Source organism: Salvelinus sp. IW2-2015, linkage group LG5 (assembly GCF_002910315.2).
Source record: "Salvelinus sp. IW2-2015 linkage group LG5, ASM291031v2, whole genome shotgun sequence".
Classification (NCBI taxonomy): Eukaryota; Metazoa; Chordata; class Actinopteri; order Salmoniformes; family Salmonidae; genus Salvelinus; species Salvelinus sp. IW2-2015.
In genome coordinates this window covers 17024104-17039666 of record NC_036844.1, presented here as the reverse complement: position 1 = coordinate 17039666, position 15563 = coordinate 17024104, and the positions used below count along the sequence as shown (strand labels likewise).

The window sequence follows — 15563 nt, the reverse complement described above, 5'->3', positions numbered from 1 at the left end:
TTGGATGTGGTGGACCATCTTGATAAGCACGGGAAACTGTTGAGGTCAATTGAAACCAGCCTAGTGTTCGCATGTTTCCTGTTAGACACATGGCCACCTTTCTCTTTGGTTTGGCCGGAATCGGACAAGGCCCTAGGAGGTTGAATTTTCTATAATGGAACCGTACCTTACCTGAGAAATTGAGACATGGCATTGTGGTGGTGTGCCATTATACAGAACCCAGTTCAAGGGTGAAAAGCATGGCAGCAAGTTAAAACATTATTATGTATGGTCTTTGTTCCATAAAGTCACACTTCTTCTTGCGTGACTCAGGCGGTAATGACAACACAGTAAGTGCTCGAGTGTCTCAATTTGCATGGCCACAGGCTTACAAAACATAGATGTTCTCATGCCTGTGTCTCCCCCAATCGTCACACCCTTTCAGACAAAACCAAACCTATGAGAGAGCTGTAGGGTAATATTTGTGTATTCAATCAAGTGGACTTCACTAAGGGCAGAGTTTCGTTCCACACGCTTCAGCTGCTGTGATTCTCACTGGATCAAGTCCTAAAGACGTCATGGAAAAAGTAGCGAGGGTGTTCATGCTGTTTGACACTCCCCTGCCCTAGTAGGAAGCCAAATCCTTCTGAAACAATACCGGGGTTGGGGTGTGCAATGCATTTTAGTGATACTGTAAACATGTGCCCACTACAGAAAACTTACCTAGTTCACAAATTGTCCATATCACTCCGTACTCGTGCAAAAGCACTCGTATTTGAGCTATCAACAACTGGTACTTTTTGGCTGGGATCAAGATAGTATGAGCTCGGCGGATGTGTTCACGAGAGGGAAATGATTGTCACACAGACATACTAGCACTATTCCGATATTGTACTAGCAACTACTCGGTTCGCTCGGAACCTAGTGAACTAAGTAAGGCGTAAAATGAGATTGGTAAATAAATATGCTACTTCAGGGCAAGACTCAGTTTTGTTCAGAACACTCGTTTAGACCCCTTGTCCTAGAAAGCAGTCTAACGACTCAACCAAACAAAACGTCGGCGACGAGGGGTGGTTCGTCTAGACTTATACGCGAGACTATGACTTCTACCAGAGTATGTAAGATTTTATTTGCACCTCCAAATGATAGTCCTTCTTTATAACGTAATATGCAGTAAACTATGAGTATAGTTTTGATTAATCAGAAATCAAACACGCTATTGATGTACGATTCCAGATCCGAGTTGGGCTCTTCACAGAACCGTATAGGCGATCGGAGGGACAACATACACAACACAATGGCCGGTGCTCCTTCTCCGCACTCTAAGCATCTCACGATTATGATAAAGTAATCGGTCCCTCCACAACTGACCTGCCTTATGAGCAAAGAGGATACCACGGAGTTCGAGTCATCGCTTGCTACTGCTACAATTCATCATACTATCCTCATCCCCAGTCCTATAACATCCTCGAATCAATATGTGGTGCATTCTCGGGGACTAATAGATTATGGGTTATTATTCAAGTTCTCACATGTTTTACACAGAATCACCTGTGACCTTGAGCAATGCAAAAGCAGGAAAGGCTAGTGTCGACATACAGAATCACAACATAACACGAGGGAATATCTCAGCAATCGCGAGCGAATGAGGAATACAAATACCGTATACTCGTCAATTATAGACACAATAAGAGAATGATCTAGAGTCTATGGAAGTGTAGTAGCACAATTTGAAGTAAGAATTTGAGCTTCGCCTGGATAGAATTGTTAAGTGCACACTAGTGTATAAATAGGCCATTGAAGAAGGGCCGCAAATAATACGATTTTATGCACCTCCTATGAGTTACTACACTACGTGGACCCTGAGTATCCGCCTCTCATATAGAATCCCTCAAAGAGGCGAGAGGAACGTGATGCTTGCCTACGTAAAATATTACGGATATGTGCCATACTATCGATTTATTAACATTGAATAGGGGCTGTCGACGAAATTTTGCCGCGAGTGACCTCTGTTATGGTAGCGAGACGTATTGTGACGTACCAACTTGAGAGAGGAAGACGGAGCGTAGTAGGCTTCATGCATCTGAGTCACTATACAATTATTATGGCTACTGGGCAAGTCTTATCAGACACACACGGCCTCCTGGGCCTAGATTTGCAACTCACATGCGTCTCATCACTGAGAGATCTGTAGCCTTCGTAACATAGATTTCTACCTATCGGAAGCGCAAATGTAGTAAAAACACGTCTCAATGTGCCAGATAATATCTCGGTGTAATGAGGACAGACTATTGTCGTTTGAGAATGATTGTTCAGCTTTCTTTGTAAAATTTATTCAAAGCTTTTCTGAGCAGAGATCATGGATCAATCGAGCAGACACCCGCATGATACCTATATGGCTCAGTTAAGGGCTTAATCTACGGGACGGGATCCACATAGTGCATAGTCAAGACCGTACACCTCATGTGTGATATGATTGTATGCGCTCAACCACATGTCTCTGGACCACGTCACAATGTATTTCACAGAGATACCACTTAACGCTGCAAATCTTGCATTTAAGTCTGATCCCACCAATTGATAACACACATCTGTTGATGTTGAGGGAGTCAATGCTTGAGAGTACGTATGTATGCACTGCTCGAACACATATCCAAAGGGAACTCTATCAGTATCAGCACACCATCTGTTTTAATTTCCTTAAGATACATTGCGATGCTCAATTCTGTATCTAATTCTAAGAGCGATTCGGCGATACAAGATGTACAACAAGTAAACCGCGCTAGACACGCAGGGATTATTTAATAGGACATTTTAAAGACTGGGGCTGACACACACGCGCACGACGCACACCACCGCACACACTCACTCACTCCACTCACTCCTCAACTCACTCACTCACCTCACTCACTCACTCACTCACTCACTACTCACTCACTCACTCACTCACTTCACGTCACTCACACCGCTTCCATCCAACTGAATCTTAATCCAAACCATAGACGCGAGAGCTGCCAATTTAGAATAAATGCGCTATCTAAGTAGGCGTCCACTTAGTATTTCAACCTTAGGAAGAACAGGCCTAAAAAATTCCTTGACTCGCCTCCTTTCGGCCCAGAACTCCGGGGCATCAATTTGATCCTCACCCATTCAAAGTCTGAATGTCAAGAGGACAAAAAAGAAGGACTTAAGCAGGGCGCCCACCTGAAACCCTTATAACTTAGACAGGAACTCAATATTAAATCCCTTGGGGCCGCAAGATCCACTCTTTCGTTTCCTAGCACGGCAAACTGCAGTAACAGGACCACCCCCTAAAAACACCATCAAACGCTTCTAACTACTCCGCTTGTAGAGACACATAAAATCTGGAGCAAACTGAGCTCCCTGGTCCCTATACCTACACAAACACCCGCAAACAGCACTCCATCTGCACAACGCCCCAAACGACTTCCAATGACAATACGAGCGCGCCACGTATCATGGTGAGAACGCTTGCGCGGCGGAGTCATACTATTTTGCTACCATCCACTGTCAGCAGCAGTACTTTCACCACGTCCTACCTCTGAGCAGAGTATACAGTTAAGGACAATGATGCAAGTCATGGAGAAGGGATAAGGTCCACTCGACACAAGTGAATCGCTGAGGAGTGTATCCCTCCTTCTTGACTCTCACATTGCTCTTCTCATTCTTAGATTTCAGACATTATGCAGCCATGAAATGGCCAGCTAGCCTACGTGGAGATGGCGCTCTTTTCTTAGGATATGGACCCGCGGGTCAGCGTGCGACCAACAACCTTACACACAACGAACTAGCCCAGGTACCTATCCTCGCCACATTAGGTGGTACCTGTATGATGGCTATATCTAACACATTTTAAATAAGTGTTGCGTCAGTTCACCAGCTGCACATTATAGCACTGTAGCAGTTTATGTAATCCCCTGAAACTCACTCACTTTCATTAAACACACACACAGATCTCGTTTCTCTCGCTCTATAAATTAACTCACGTCATCAGAGAGGATTAATAATGCTTAGTAAAATTCATCAAGATTCCAATATGACCAGAACAGTTATTTCAGTTTAGCGACTGACTGCTCGTTAGATTGTTGATTCTTAGCCACACATTTCCCCTGCTGGACAGATCCGATAATAAATGATCCAAAGCCAAACCCGTTCAGATTAGGGTGTTGGCTACATGTGCCGGCGTCTGCATGAGGTGGGCCTAAATTGAAACAATAGGCTCACGGTAGATCTCATAAAACTGCCTAAACAGTATTTATTGAGCTAATTGTATCACTTTATTGTAGCCTTGGCTCAGTCCATACCTGTATCACAATTAGGCCTAAAATCTGTTTTTATTGACCGTGGTTGAATAATTGGGTTTCACTTCAATTTCGAAATGTCCACTGAACAGTAGTAGAATATCAACTATTGCAGATTGTTCTTTTCCAGAAATATAATTGATTTGATATAGTCCAACACAAGACAAGCTATACAAAATACATTTGTAATCTTAATTAATGTTTTATCTGGTGTATATGCCAGATGTTAATAAAGAACAACATTCCCATAAAATTAAATCAAATCTGTAACCTAACAAGCTATTGAATACAATAGCTAATATAATGTTAATAGCTAATGCATTGTTAAATATATTAGTTGTTTATTGTTAGTTGTGATTGAATGCAATAGCTAATACATTCTTAATTGTATTAATTGTTAATTGTATAAATACAATAGCTAATACATTGTTAATTGTATTAATTGTTAATACATTGTTCAATAGCTAATACATTGTACTAATACATTGTAAGCTATTGAATACAATTGCTAAAACATGTTCATTTTATGTTTTATCTGGTTTATGTGCCAGATATTAATTTTAAAAACAAAATTTTCAAAAGGTTACATTTATTTCCATAAAATGCCAATATCAAATATTACTAGGTACAAATAAAATATGCGAGCTAAAAACCCTATTGAAGCATACTTCTGTTTTCCCAATCAGTGCTGCACAATTAGCATATTATGTAGAGTTGTTGCAATTACTTTACTTCGTTCCAATAAATACTTTTTTTATTGTTTATGGTAGAGTTAAAATATATTTTGAAGATTACTCTTCAAAGCATTTAAAAGTGCAAGCTCACCAAATATCGTGCACCATCATCAAAAGCCTTATTTCTCACCTTTTTGTCATCAAATAGTTCCCATAAACTACTTTGTTGTGTCTTTCTTCAGATTCTTCTAAAAGAAAGTAGGCTAGTTAGTAGTCTAGAATCCCTGTATTTTAAAAACAAATGTATTAACATGTATTTAACTGTAGCCTAGCTAGTCCCTCTTCAGAGAATATCTATCATATAGCAAATCATCTCTAGCCTAAACCTATAAAGATAATATCCAAGAGATGCTTAACACAACGAGAGTGCATAGGCCTTCTAAAAATAACAGGCCGATTCCATTTCGTCGCTAGCATGTCATTGCAATGTACAATGTAAAAGGAACAAACAGAAGCTGTAATAAATGTGTGTGATTATAAGGTTGATAAGACTGCCTCATTGTCTTGCGAGAAGGCTCCATACAATATTTGTTATCCGTGATGGGATAAAATAAGTTTAAATACTTGTGGTTATAAATAATGATCATATTTTAGGCCTATACAATCTGAGCGCTGACATTTCATTTTCGTAAAGAGAAGTTGAGTCAGCTTTCTAGATTTCTTACCTAGGTGATAAAGAGATGACTTCCTCTTCTTATGACCCATCTAATAAAAAGGGCATTGGAGTGATTAATTCGTGTGTTGTTCATTCCTCATTCCCATTCATCAAAGCGCAATGTTCAGCTACTAATCTGCTTAACTCATTTTATCGTGGTTCCTTATCAAAGAGATCTCTGATACATAAATCCAATGCAGTGGTATTCAAGTTTTAACACCTTGCCCACTCCAAAGAGCCATTGGTTTCGATTGCCTACACAACGACCTTGGCCTTTTGAACTCTCTGTTCTCCCGTGGATCACACATTCACTTCAAAAGCCCGAGGCACGACAGAACTCTTCAAGAAAGACACAGGGTTGTTATAAGTGTTCTCACTCCAGCAAGACACATCTCACCTGAGGTATTCCCAACGGGACGAGCTGGGAGAAGGATTTCTACCCCATCTATCTGTCTCTTACAACAAGAGCTTCACTGGCTTGAATTTTACAGGAAAATAATACATTCAAATAACTTGGAATTATGGAAGGACTCACTCTGGCTTTCCTTTTTGGCGCTTCTGGTGGGCTCGATCTGTGTGGTTGGAGCAGAGAATTTCCCAGGGAACCGTGAGGCTTTCTTCACGGATTCGTAGGTTTCCCCCACCAAGCGGAGGTCACCAGGCACCCTGTTCGTCACTCCAACAGGTTCCCACTCTACATGATGCAGCTCTACCGGACTCTACTCGAGGAGACACCGCCAGGATGCCAACTGTTAGCGCCGCCCAGACCACAACGATGACAACCCCCGCCTCACGACTCTGACTACGTACTCGTCTGGTTGCCAAAGTGAGTATTTTTATTTTACAAAACACTTAGTTCACTTAGTTTTATCGTGGATTTTTTTCTGTTTACAATTATTATATTATGTTTTGGAGATGTTTGAAAGCACTTTTACGCAACATAATTGGACACACTAATTCAATGTGAAGTCATATTTGAAACTATTATGTTTGCATAATTAAATTCACCCTCAGTAAACATAGTAAATAAACAGTGATTTTAATTTAGGCTACATGCCTAGTGCGCGTTTTGATTACTTTGCGGCTTCTCAATTATTTTAGGCACTTGAAACCTTATACAATGTTTATTGTGAAGAGCCTTCCCTATGCATAATTTCAGCGGGTATTATTTAAAAGTGTGTATACTAGCCCCAGGCTGTCTGTTATAAAGTGTCAGGCGCGGAGCAATACACAGTGCGACAGTAACAACATTCTACTTGATCAACTGCTCATCGCATGTCAAAAGGGACGTGTGAAAGCTGTCTTGTGGCACGCATTTTACTTGCTCGCTGTGGGCACAATAAAAGGCATGTGACACTCTCTGTGATTGTAATGATGGGACAATAGTCTGATATCACAGAGGTGAAAGAGAGATGATTGCACACTTTTCATAATCCTAGTCTGCCCTCTGCATCATGCATTTCTAAACTGATTTTTCTTATCTCTCCAGGTTGTCACCAGATCGGTGGGAGGTGGTCTGTCACCTTTGACATGTCCTCCATCTCTCTGCAAGTGACAAGGTCCAGCGCTCCGAGCTGCGGATCCGCCCTGCCTGCATTCTCTGCCTCTGAGCGTGTCACTGTGGACATGTACCACTCCCAGACATGCTCCACTCCAGCCCGCCATGCCCAAAGGAGGACCTCTTCCTGGGCACCTGAAGGCAGAGCAAGCTCTCTGACCTCCACATCCAACTGGAGGGTGTTCAACATCACCGCCCTGCTCCCTATACTACTGGCTGCACCAGAGAGGCTCCGCACCTGGCCAGGAGTGAGCAGGCCATTAGAGAGAGAGGAGGAGGAGGGCCAGGAGAAGGTCCTGCACCCCACAGCTGACCGGGTCATGGTGGTGGTCTTCTCCAAGCACCAGGCAGAGAAGGCGGGCTCCCACCCTCATCCACACCGCTGAGCACTCCAAGTACGTCACTCTGGACTGGGAGCGAGCTAGAGCTGGGGCAACCCTCCTGTCAGCATAGAGGGTAGAGGGCGGAAAAGAACAGGTCGCAGGAAAGGCACGGGCACCACCAGAGAGCAGGAGTGGCTGGGGTGGCCCCTGGTGTGCCCCCACGGAGGAGAGGAAGGACCCGTTGTGCAGGAAGGTGGACATGTGGGTGGACTTGACCAGATTGGCTGGAAACGAGTGATTGTTTACCCCAAGCGCTACAACGCCTAACCGCTGTGAGGGCAGCTGCCTACCCCAGTAGACGAGACCCTTCACCCCACACAACCATGCTTACATGGCAGGTAAACTGCCAACATTACATGATCACTTGCTGAAAATAATGCTTGAAATAGAGCCTTTGATGTGTTTCAAATTACAATATTGCCTTTTCCTTAGTTTATGATTTCACTTGCATTAACATCTCTCTCTTCTCTCTCCAGAGTCTGCTGAAACTTCACCACCCAGACAGGGTCCCATGCCCGTTCTGTGTGCCCACCCGCCTGGCCCTCTGTCCATGCTGTACTACGAGAACAGCGAGGTGGAGACACGGCACTTTGAGGGCATGGTGGTGGAGGAGTGGGTTGCCATTGATCAGCCTGTGTGCCAACATGGACCCCATAGGCACTTTCCATCCCAGGTAAACACCACTCTGTCCCAGCTTCTGCTCTCAATGTGCAGGCCTCAGAAGAAAGGTGAGTGCAAAGGTGTGGGCTTACTCTGTGAGTGTAGTCTCAAAGCTCAAGGCTTTTCTACAAGGGCAGCTGCTGCTTTCAGCCATGCTACACTATGGATATACTGCACACTGAAGCAGACTGAACACAAGCACTGAAAATAAGACTCAAGAGAATCACTTATATCACCGCATCATGTTACATTTATAATGACTAATCGATTAAGGCAAACGCCGATACAAGGGACAATTGCAGGACCCCTAAGTGCTTTCAATACCTTCTTGTATGACCCGAGTGTTGATAACAGTATTATTTCAAATGTAAATATTTCCTAATGAGAAATGTATTTTTTTAAAGACGAAGTATGTTTACAGAATTCACTTGCAATATGTTTGGTTATAAATCCTCAATTAATTGCAGTCTGCTTCTATGTACTGTCTCTTCACAGTTATAGGTAACAGAAGAACACACAAGGATGAAATTTACATGTAACATAAATGGATATGACAAAGATATTTTTTTATTTGTTAGTCAGCTTCAGTTCCTCCTGGAAAAAATAAAACAGTACAAAGGCACCTAGTTTTCTCAATCAACACATTAGCTACACCCAGGTGCATGGGCAACTGCCCTTTTGTTGGCCATACGATACTTTTAGGAACAAGTATGCGTTCTCAAACCTTACTGTGAGAGTTAGTTTTTGACCTTCTGTATTCTACATCTATCTAAACTTGTAGTAATCTAATGGTCGAATTACCCGACCCAGGGGCCCCATTGGATCATCAGAGTATCACATATTAAAACAACTCGTCACATGTTCTGTCCCCTATGGCAAAATGTGGTACAAGTTGCAGGAAGATTAGCATGTAAAACTGCACATTTTTTCTCTCTGCCCCATGGCAAATGGAAGAATTGGGCACAACCTTGCTTTAAAACTGGCACAACAGAAAAAACATTTGAGGGGGGGGGGGGGGGAGCAACAAATTCGCTAGGGCGGCTCTAACTGAATGTTATGTGTTGGATGTGGGTATGCAGAGACCGCGTGAGCCACCGCGTCCCCTCATGAGAGGTCCATTTGTACCCCCGTCCCCCATTCATATTTACCACCCCTGGCCTCACCAATTCACCTATAACGCAAACACAATTTAGAAGAATGCCATTGGGTTTACAAAATTTATTGCGAGAACACTAAAACATAATTCAAAGGTTCATCCTCAGACAGGAACAATGCGTAAATAACATCAATCAATGGACGAAAAGAAGTGAGGAATATGCATGTTCGTGTTTCTTTTTCCTGAGCGATTCGAGTTGTATGATACTGCAGATCAAATATCATGCAGCACTAGGAGGCAGTCTCTTCATCCATTTTATAACGCTGTGGTTCATCCAACAAGGAGACAGCTTAACCTAATAAACCACAAGTCATTCTGTTTTCCTTGTTTATCCTCAAAGAGCTGCAATACTCCAGCAGATCCCACTCAAATGGCTAAAGTATGGTCCGTTTGAAATTGAGCATTCTTTCCCTGCAAAAAACAAGATGAAAAACAGTGCAGTAAAATAAAAAACAGTCATAAAAATTATAGACACTAATATATAACACGTGCGTAGCATGCGCACAACTCACAACACCAGACCTTTACCTGCACTCATTGTCTGCTGGTGGAATGAGGTTGTTGGGGTCTGTTTAGGTGGGCTGTGGTTGTGTTGTCTGAAGAGGGGCTGGGTTACACCTTAAGCCAAGGCTTCAGGAGACAGGGAAGGTGTGGCGCGCCAGAGGGGAAGCTCGACCACTCCAGGAGGAACTTCTGTCGTAGATGATTTGGGTGGCCTGGGTGGGTTTGGTGGAGGTCGATTGCAGTAAGAGAGATACAAACAGGTAGATGAAAAGGCAAATAAGCACCAGCATATTAATAATAATAATGTAAAGAATAAACATGTAACATTAAGGCCCTTGTATTATTGTAGCGATCATCCCTATATGAGCTATGTACAATTTCCACAAGTGAAGTTACATTATTGCATGAGTGTAGGTGTTTGCCTTTTCACGACAGAACCCGGGTCGCTACACTGGTGTCAGAAGTGGGATGGCGGCCGTTGTGGCCCATTAGACCCGCGAATAGTCGAAGCATGGGACAGCCTTTCCTTATTATGAGCCACACTGGTTGAATCAACATTGTTTCCACTTCATTTCAAAACAAATTACGTTGGGCATAAAAAAATTCCCAACAGTGAGTAAACCCTATTGACGCGTGACATAGGGTATTAATTTTCACGCCAATTGGGTCAGGGTTCACTTCCCGTGTCCGCCATTCGCTACAATTAGTTTACGAAGATGATGACTATTATTAAAATAATATATTATTGGTATTTACCTATAAGGCTATTATTATGATTGAGTTTTCAACAATACCTCCAGGGGTCATACTGAAGAGTGTCCCTCCTGGTGTTGTAGAATAATCTTGGAGGCATGAGGGCACATTTCAGTTGATGACAGGGCCGGGTTGGTACGGGATAGCCTGACAGTCGTTTTAACTCCCAGTACCCCCGAAGACTATTCCTTTAAACTAACGTAATACTAAACTAGCAAACAGCTGTAAACCATGCCCTTTCGAACAAGACCAACCAATAGCAGATGACAGACAGAGCGCAAATTTCCCCATCTAAAACCGGTCATGTTTTTTTGTTTTTCTGCCTCATTCCATCTTTTTCGTATCACCTTGCCCTCCACGTGCTCCAATACTATCAGAAAATAAATTTAAGCTCAAGTGCTCCTCAAGAAACAACGTGAAAGTAGCGCCAAGTTTTTGGATTGTCAGAAAAAAAACTGGAAGTCATCCTGCATAAACCCAAATAAGGGAGAGTTTACAGGGAGTCCTGTTTTAGCTAAATCACTTTCTGTAAACTGAATGGAATAGAATTATGATTGTTAAAATAATATAAGGTTTACTATTCCTGTGAGAGTACATGGATCAGCCATTGAATATTAGAGCCTAAGACTTTGAACCAAAGGATAAGAACCACTCCTGTCCGATAACTGTTTTGCACCAATGTACTTAACCTTTATAACACATACATATAGATTTACAATTTACATTTACAAACGTAACATCGAATTTACATTTGATTCTCAAAACACATTAAAATGTGGTAAGAGAACAATCAGGTATGTTCACATCTTTCTTTATTATTTCTGTAAATGGTTGGAGGCTGGTGTACCAGAGTAAGATTGAATCTATATTATCTTCAGTCAGAATGAATCTGATTGAAACAAAGGCTTGAATCATATTCACGTTTGTTTTCCCTCTTCTCCATGCACAATAAAAAAAGAAAAGAACAACTATTTGAAATACCTACAATAGCCTCTACAATTCCCACCATGTGGCCGTTGCCTATACTATAGTTAATAAATGCTTAAAGAAACACTCCATAACAACTCTATAAGGGTGCATAGCATTTCTAATTAAATATATTTTTGTCATATATATTATACATATATTTTTCATAAAAACATGTTCTGTTGCATGTGTGCAGTTGCAATTCCTTAAGTATAGAGTAAATATCATATTGCGTTACATATCTGTCACGTTTCCATTCTAAAGGAGTATAGGTGTCTCCTATTCTTCTTGCAACAGTAAAATTTTAAAAAAATACTCTTTGAATACATGATCATTTCCAATGTCCTCATGTTGTTGTCCCTAGTTTACAACCATGTCCCTCTCTCATCAACCTTCTGAACACCAAACGCACACACCACCTGGCGGAGTCTACAGTTCTCACCAGTGCAAAGGCCTTGTGGACTGGCTCAATTTTCAGTTTGATTATTGGTCACCTCTAAACCCACATACCACAGATCCCTTAATTTGAGATTAATCAAACCATGCTGTACATTCATTTTAAATACCTTTCAGGACTAATGGTCTCTATTAATCTCATCCATATCAGGTATAGTGTCTTGGTGTTGTGGAAAAACCTGATTGAATAGATTGATTGGACTTATCAATTGCTTGATTGAGAGTTTCACTTCTCTTCATCATTAGCCTATTCAGACCCAGCAGCAACATAAGTCAATCAGCTACACTGCTGTTTAAAGATAAATTAGGTGACCTGGAGCCCGGTGAGGCTTAAAGACCACAGACCTTTCACCTAGGGGAATCCCCAACATTACTAACTAAAGGCTACCCTTTTATAAATTAACACCTCACCTATTACCAAATGACCCCTCCACCATCACACACAGCACACACACACAACACACACACACACACACCCACACACACACACACAACTACACACACACACAACACACACACACACACACACACACACACACACACACACACCCACACACACACACACACAACACACACACACACACACACACACACACACACACACCCCTACCCGACAACCCAAAAACTGATCCACAGCACTCATGTTGACACCCATGGTTCTCTTCTATAGAGGGCTCTGAACTCAAAAACAGGCAACACTTGGATCTGTAGAACTGAACCCTGAGTGGAATAAAGAGTGAACGATAAGTGATATGTGATATATGTGGCATAACAGAATGAGGTTTTAAATGTGCACTGATTGGCAGGGAATACGTGTCGTGATGTGTTACAATCTATTCAGCTCAAGATCATTCATAGTCACATTCACTCCACCACAGTACTACCTACATAGTAAATAAGTGCTACCATCCAGAGATCCATTCTACAGATTTCAATGTATGAAGTTTAGCATATCCTGGTAATAATCTGCTAGTTAAGTGCTGGACCAAATCCTTTCCCGGAACCTTTACTAACTTGCCCCCCAGCAGCTGCTGCTCCGATCCAGTTATCTGTCTGTGATCACCTCTTTATAACACCAGGTGCAGTGCCACCATGCTAACCTCTGCCTTTGAGGGATACATGGGGGATATGGTCACTAGTGTAACCAGGAGGTGAGGCCTCATTTAACACAGTAAATTCATCAGGCTTAAGCCAAGTTTCAGTCAGGCCAATCACATCAAGATTATGATCAGTGATTAGTTCATTGACTATAACTGCCTTTGAAGTGAGGGATCTAACATTAAGTAGCCCTATTTTGAGATGTGAGGTATCACGATCTCTTTCAATAATGGCAGGAATGGAGGAGGTCTTTATCCTAGTGAGATTGCTAAGGCGAACACCGCCATGTTTAGTTTTGCCCAACCTAGGTCGAGGCACAGACACGGTCTCAATGGGGATAGATTAATCAAAATAAGTGACATAACGTTACAAAACATGGCCATATAATTTAAAGTCATCAGTCTCAAGTCTAAGTCGAGTCCCGAGTTTTGAGGCTCTAAGTTCAAGTCAAGTCTCAAGTTATTTTATTTTCTATCATGTCGAGTTTCAAGTCATCAAATGTGTGACTTTGCCCTCAGAACAGCCTCAATTCGTCGGGCAAGTACTCTACAAAGTGACGAAAGTGTTCCACAGGGATGCTGGCACATGTTAACTCCAATGCTTCCCACAGTTGTGTCAAGTTGGCTCCTTGTCCTTTGGGTGGTGGACCATTCTTGATAAACACGGGAAACTGTTGAGCATGAAAAACCCAGCAGTGTTGCAGTTCTTGACACAAACCGTTGGGCCTGACACCTACTACCATACCCTGTTCAAAAGCACTTAAATATTATGTCTTGTCCATTCACCCTCTGAATGGCACACACACAATCCATGTCTCAATTGTCTCAAGGCTTAAAAATAATTCTACCTGTCCCCTCTCCTTCAACTAAAATGATTAAAGTGGATTCAACAAGTGACATCAATAAGGGATCGTAGCTTTCACCTGGATTCTCCTGGTCAGTCTACGTCATGGAAAGAGCAGGTGTCAATGTTTTGTACACTCACTGTATATTATCACCAATCAGGGTTGGGTTCATTTATTTTATCTTACTCACTTCAGAATTAATTCAAATGTCATTCATGACTGGAGATTGTATTGACATCAACTCTGTTTTGTGGTCAAAGAGTCTGTGAGGTCACAGATATGCAGACATAATGTCATACCATTTAACATCTGGTGGCCTGGGTATGACTAAAGTAAGCGTAAATGAGATTGGCATAACTTGACTCATGTCAGACTAGTTTGTTCAGAACACTGTTAGCCTGTCTAGAAAGAGCTACACTAACCACACGGCTGAGGGTGGTTGCTCTAACCGCCGTGAGATTTTCATCAAAAGCCCTCTAAACAGATAGAGTAGAGAGAAACACGTTTTGATTCCGACCAGTGTCTCAAAGAAGCACTAGACACTCTAAACACCACTTACCAGATTTTGGCCAGACTGCAGACACTATCAGCTGTGCTACTGCTACAATCATCATATTCCTCCCAGTCCTATACATGTCAATTGTGCATTCTGGGGGCTATAGATTATGGGTTATATTCAAGTTCTCATTTACAACTGTGACCTGGCCAAGATAAAGCAAAGCAGTGCGACACAAACAACAACACAGAGTTACACATGGAATAAACAAACGTACAGTCAATAACACAATAGAAAAAGTCTATATAGAGTGTGTGCAAATGAAGTAAGATTAGGGATGTAAGGCAATAAATAGGCCATAGTGGCGAAATAATTACGATTTAGCAATTAAACACTGGAGTTATAGACTGTGTCTGATGCCGTAAAAGGTTGTTCAGTTATTAAGTGAGGGCAATTGGCAGGACTGTTAGGACTGAGAATGGGCACACTGGGCATAGAGGAGAGTGGTTGCTATCTGAGTCACTAAGTAAAGGGCAAGCTTACAGCACCCTGTTTGCAAACTACATATAGAGAAATCTGTAGCCTTGTAACTGTTCTAAGGCAAAGAAAGACACTATGTTCTCTGGGGTTGAGGACAGACATGTAGTTAAATGTGTCTCAGCTCTTGAATTTCAGCTTTCTACAGAGTCATGACATGGGGCACCGTGATATTGGCTCAGTTAATAACTAGAGGAACCATTAGTGATAGTAATGAATATTATATGTCAGCGTCAACGTAAATCTATTACATGAACTATGGGCAATTTGCATTTAGCCTACACATTGACCCTTGACCTTGGTCAATTGACCAGAGTACGTGAACCATAAATATCATAGACATTCTGTATTTTAAAACATGCATAATTCTGTCTATTAAATGCATTACGGTGAGCAACAGTAACGTAGCAGGGATTATTTTAATAGGACTTAAAGACTGGGGCTGACACACACGCACGCACG

At 41.9% G+C, this 15563-nt stretch overlaps 1 pseudogene; it reads left to right on the top strand.

The window, feature by feature from the left end:
- Positions 1-557: 557 nt before the first annotated feature.
- Positions 558-9401, top strand: LOC111964513 (nodal homolog; annotated as a pseudogene).
- The last annotated feature ends 6162 nt before the right edge of the window (positions 9402-15563 follow it).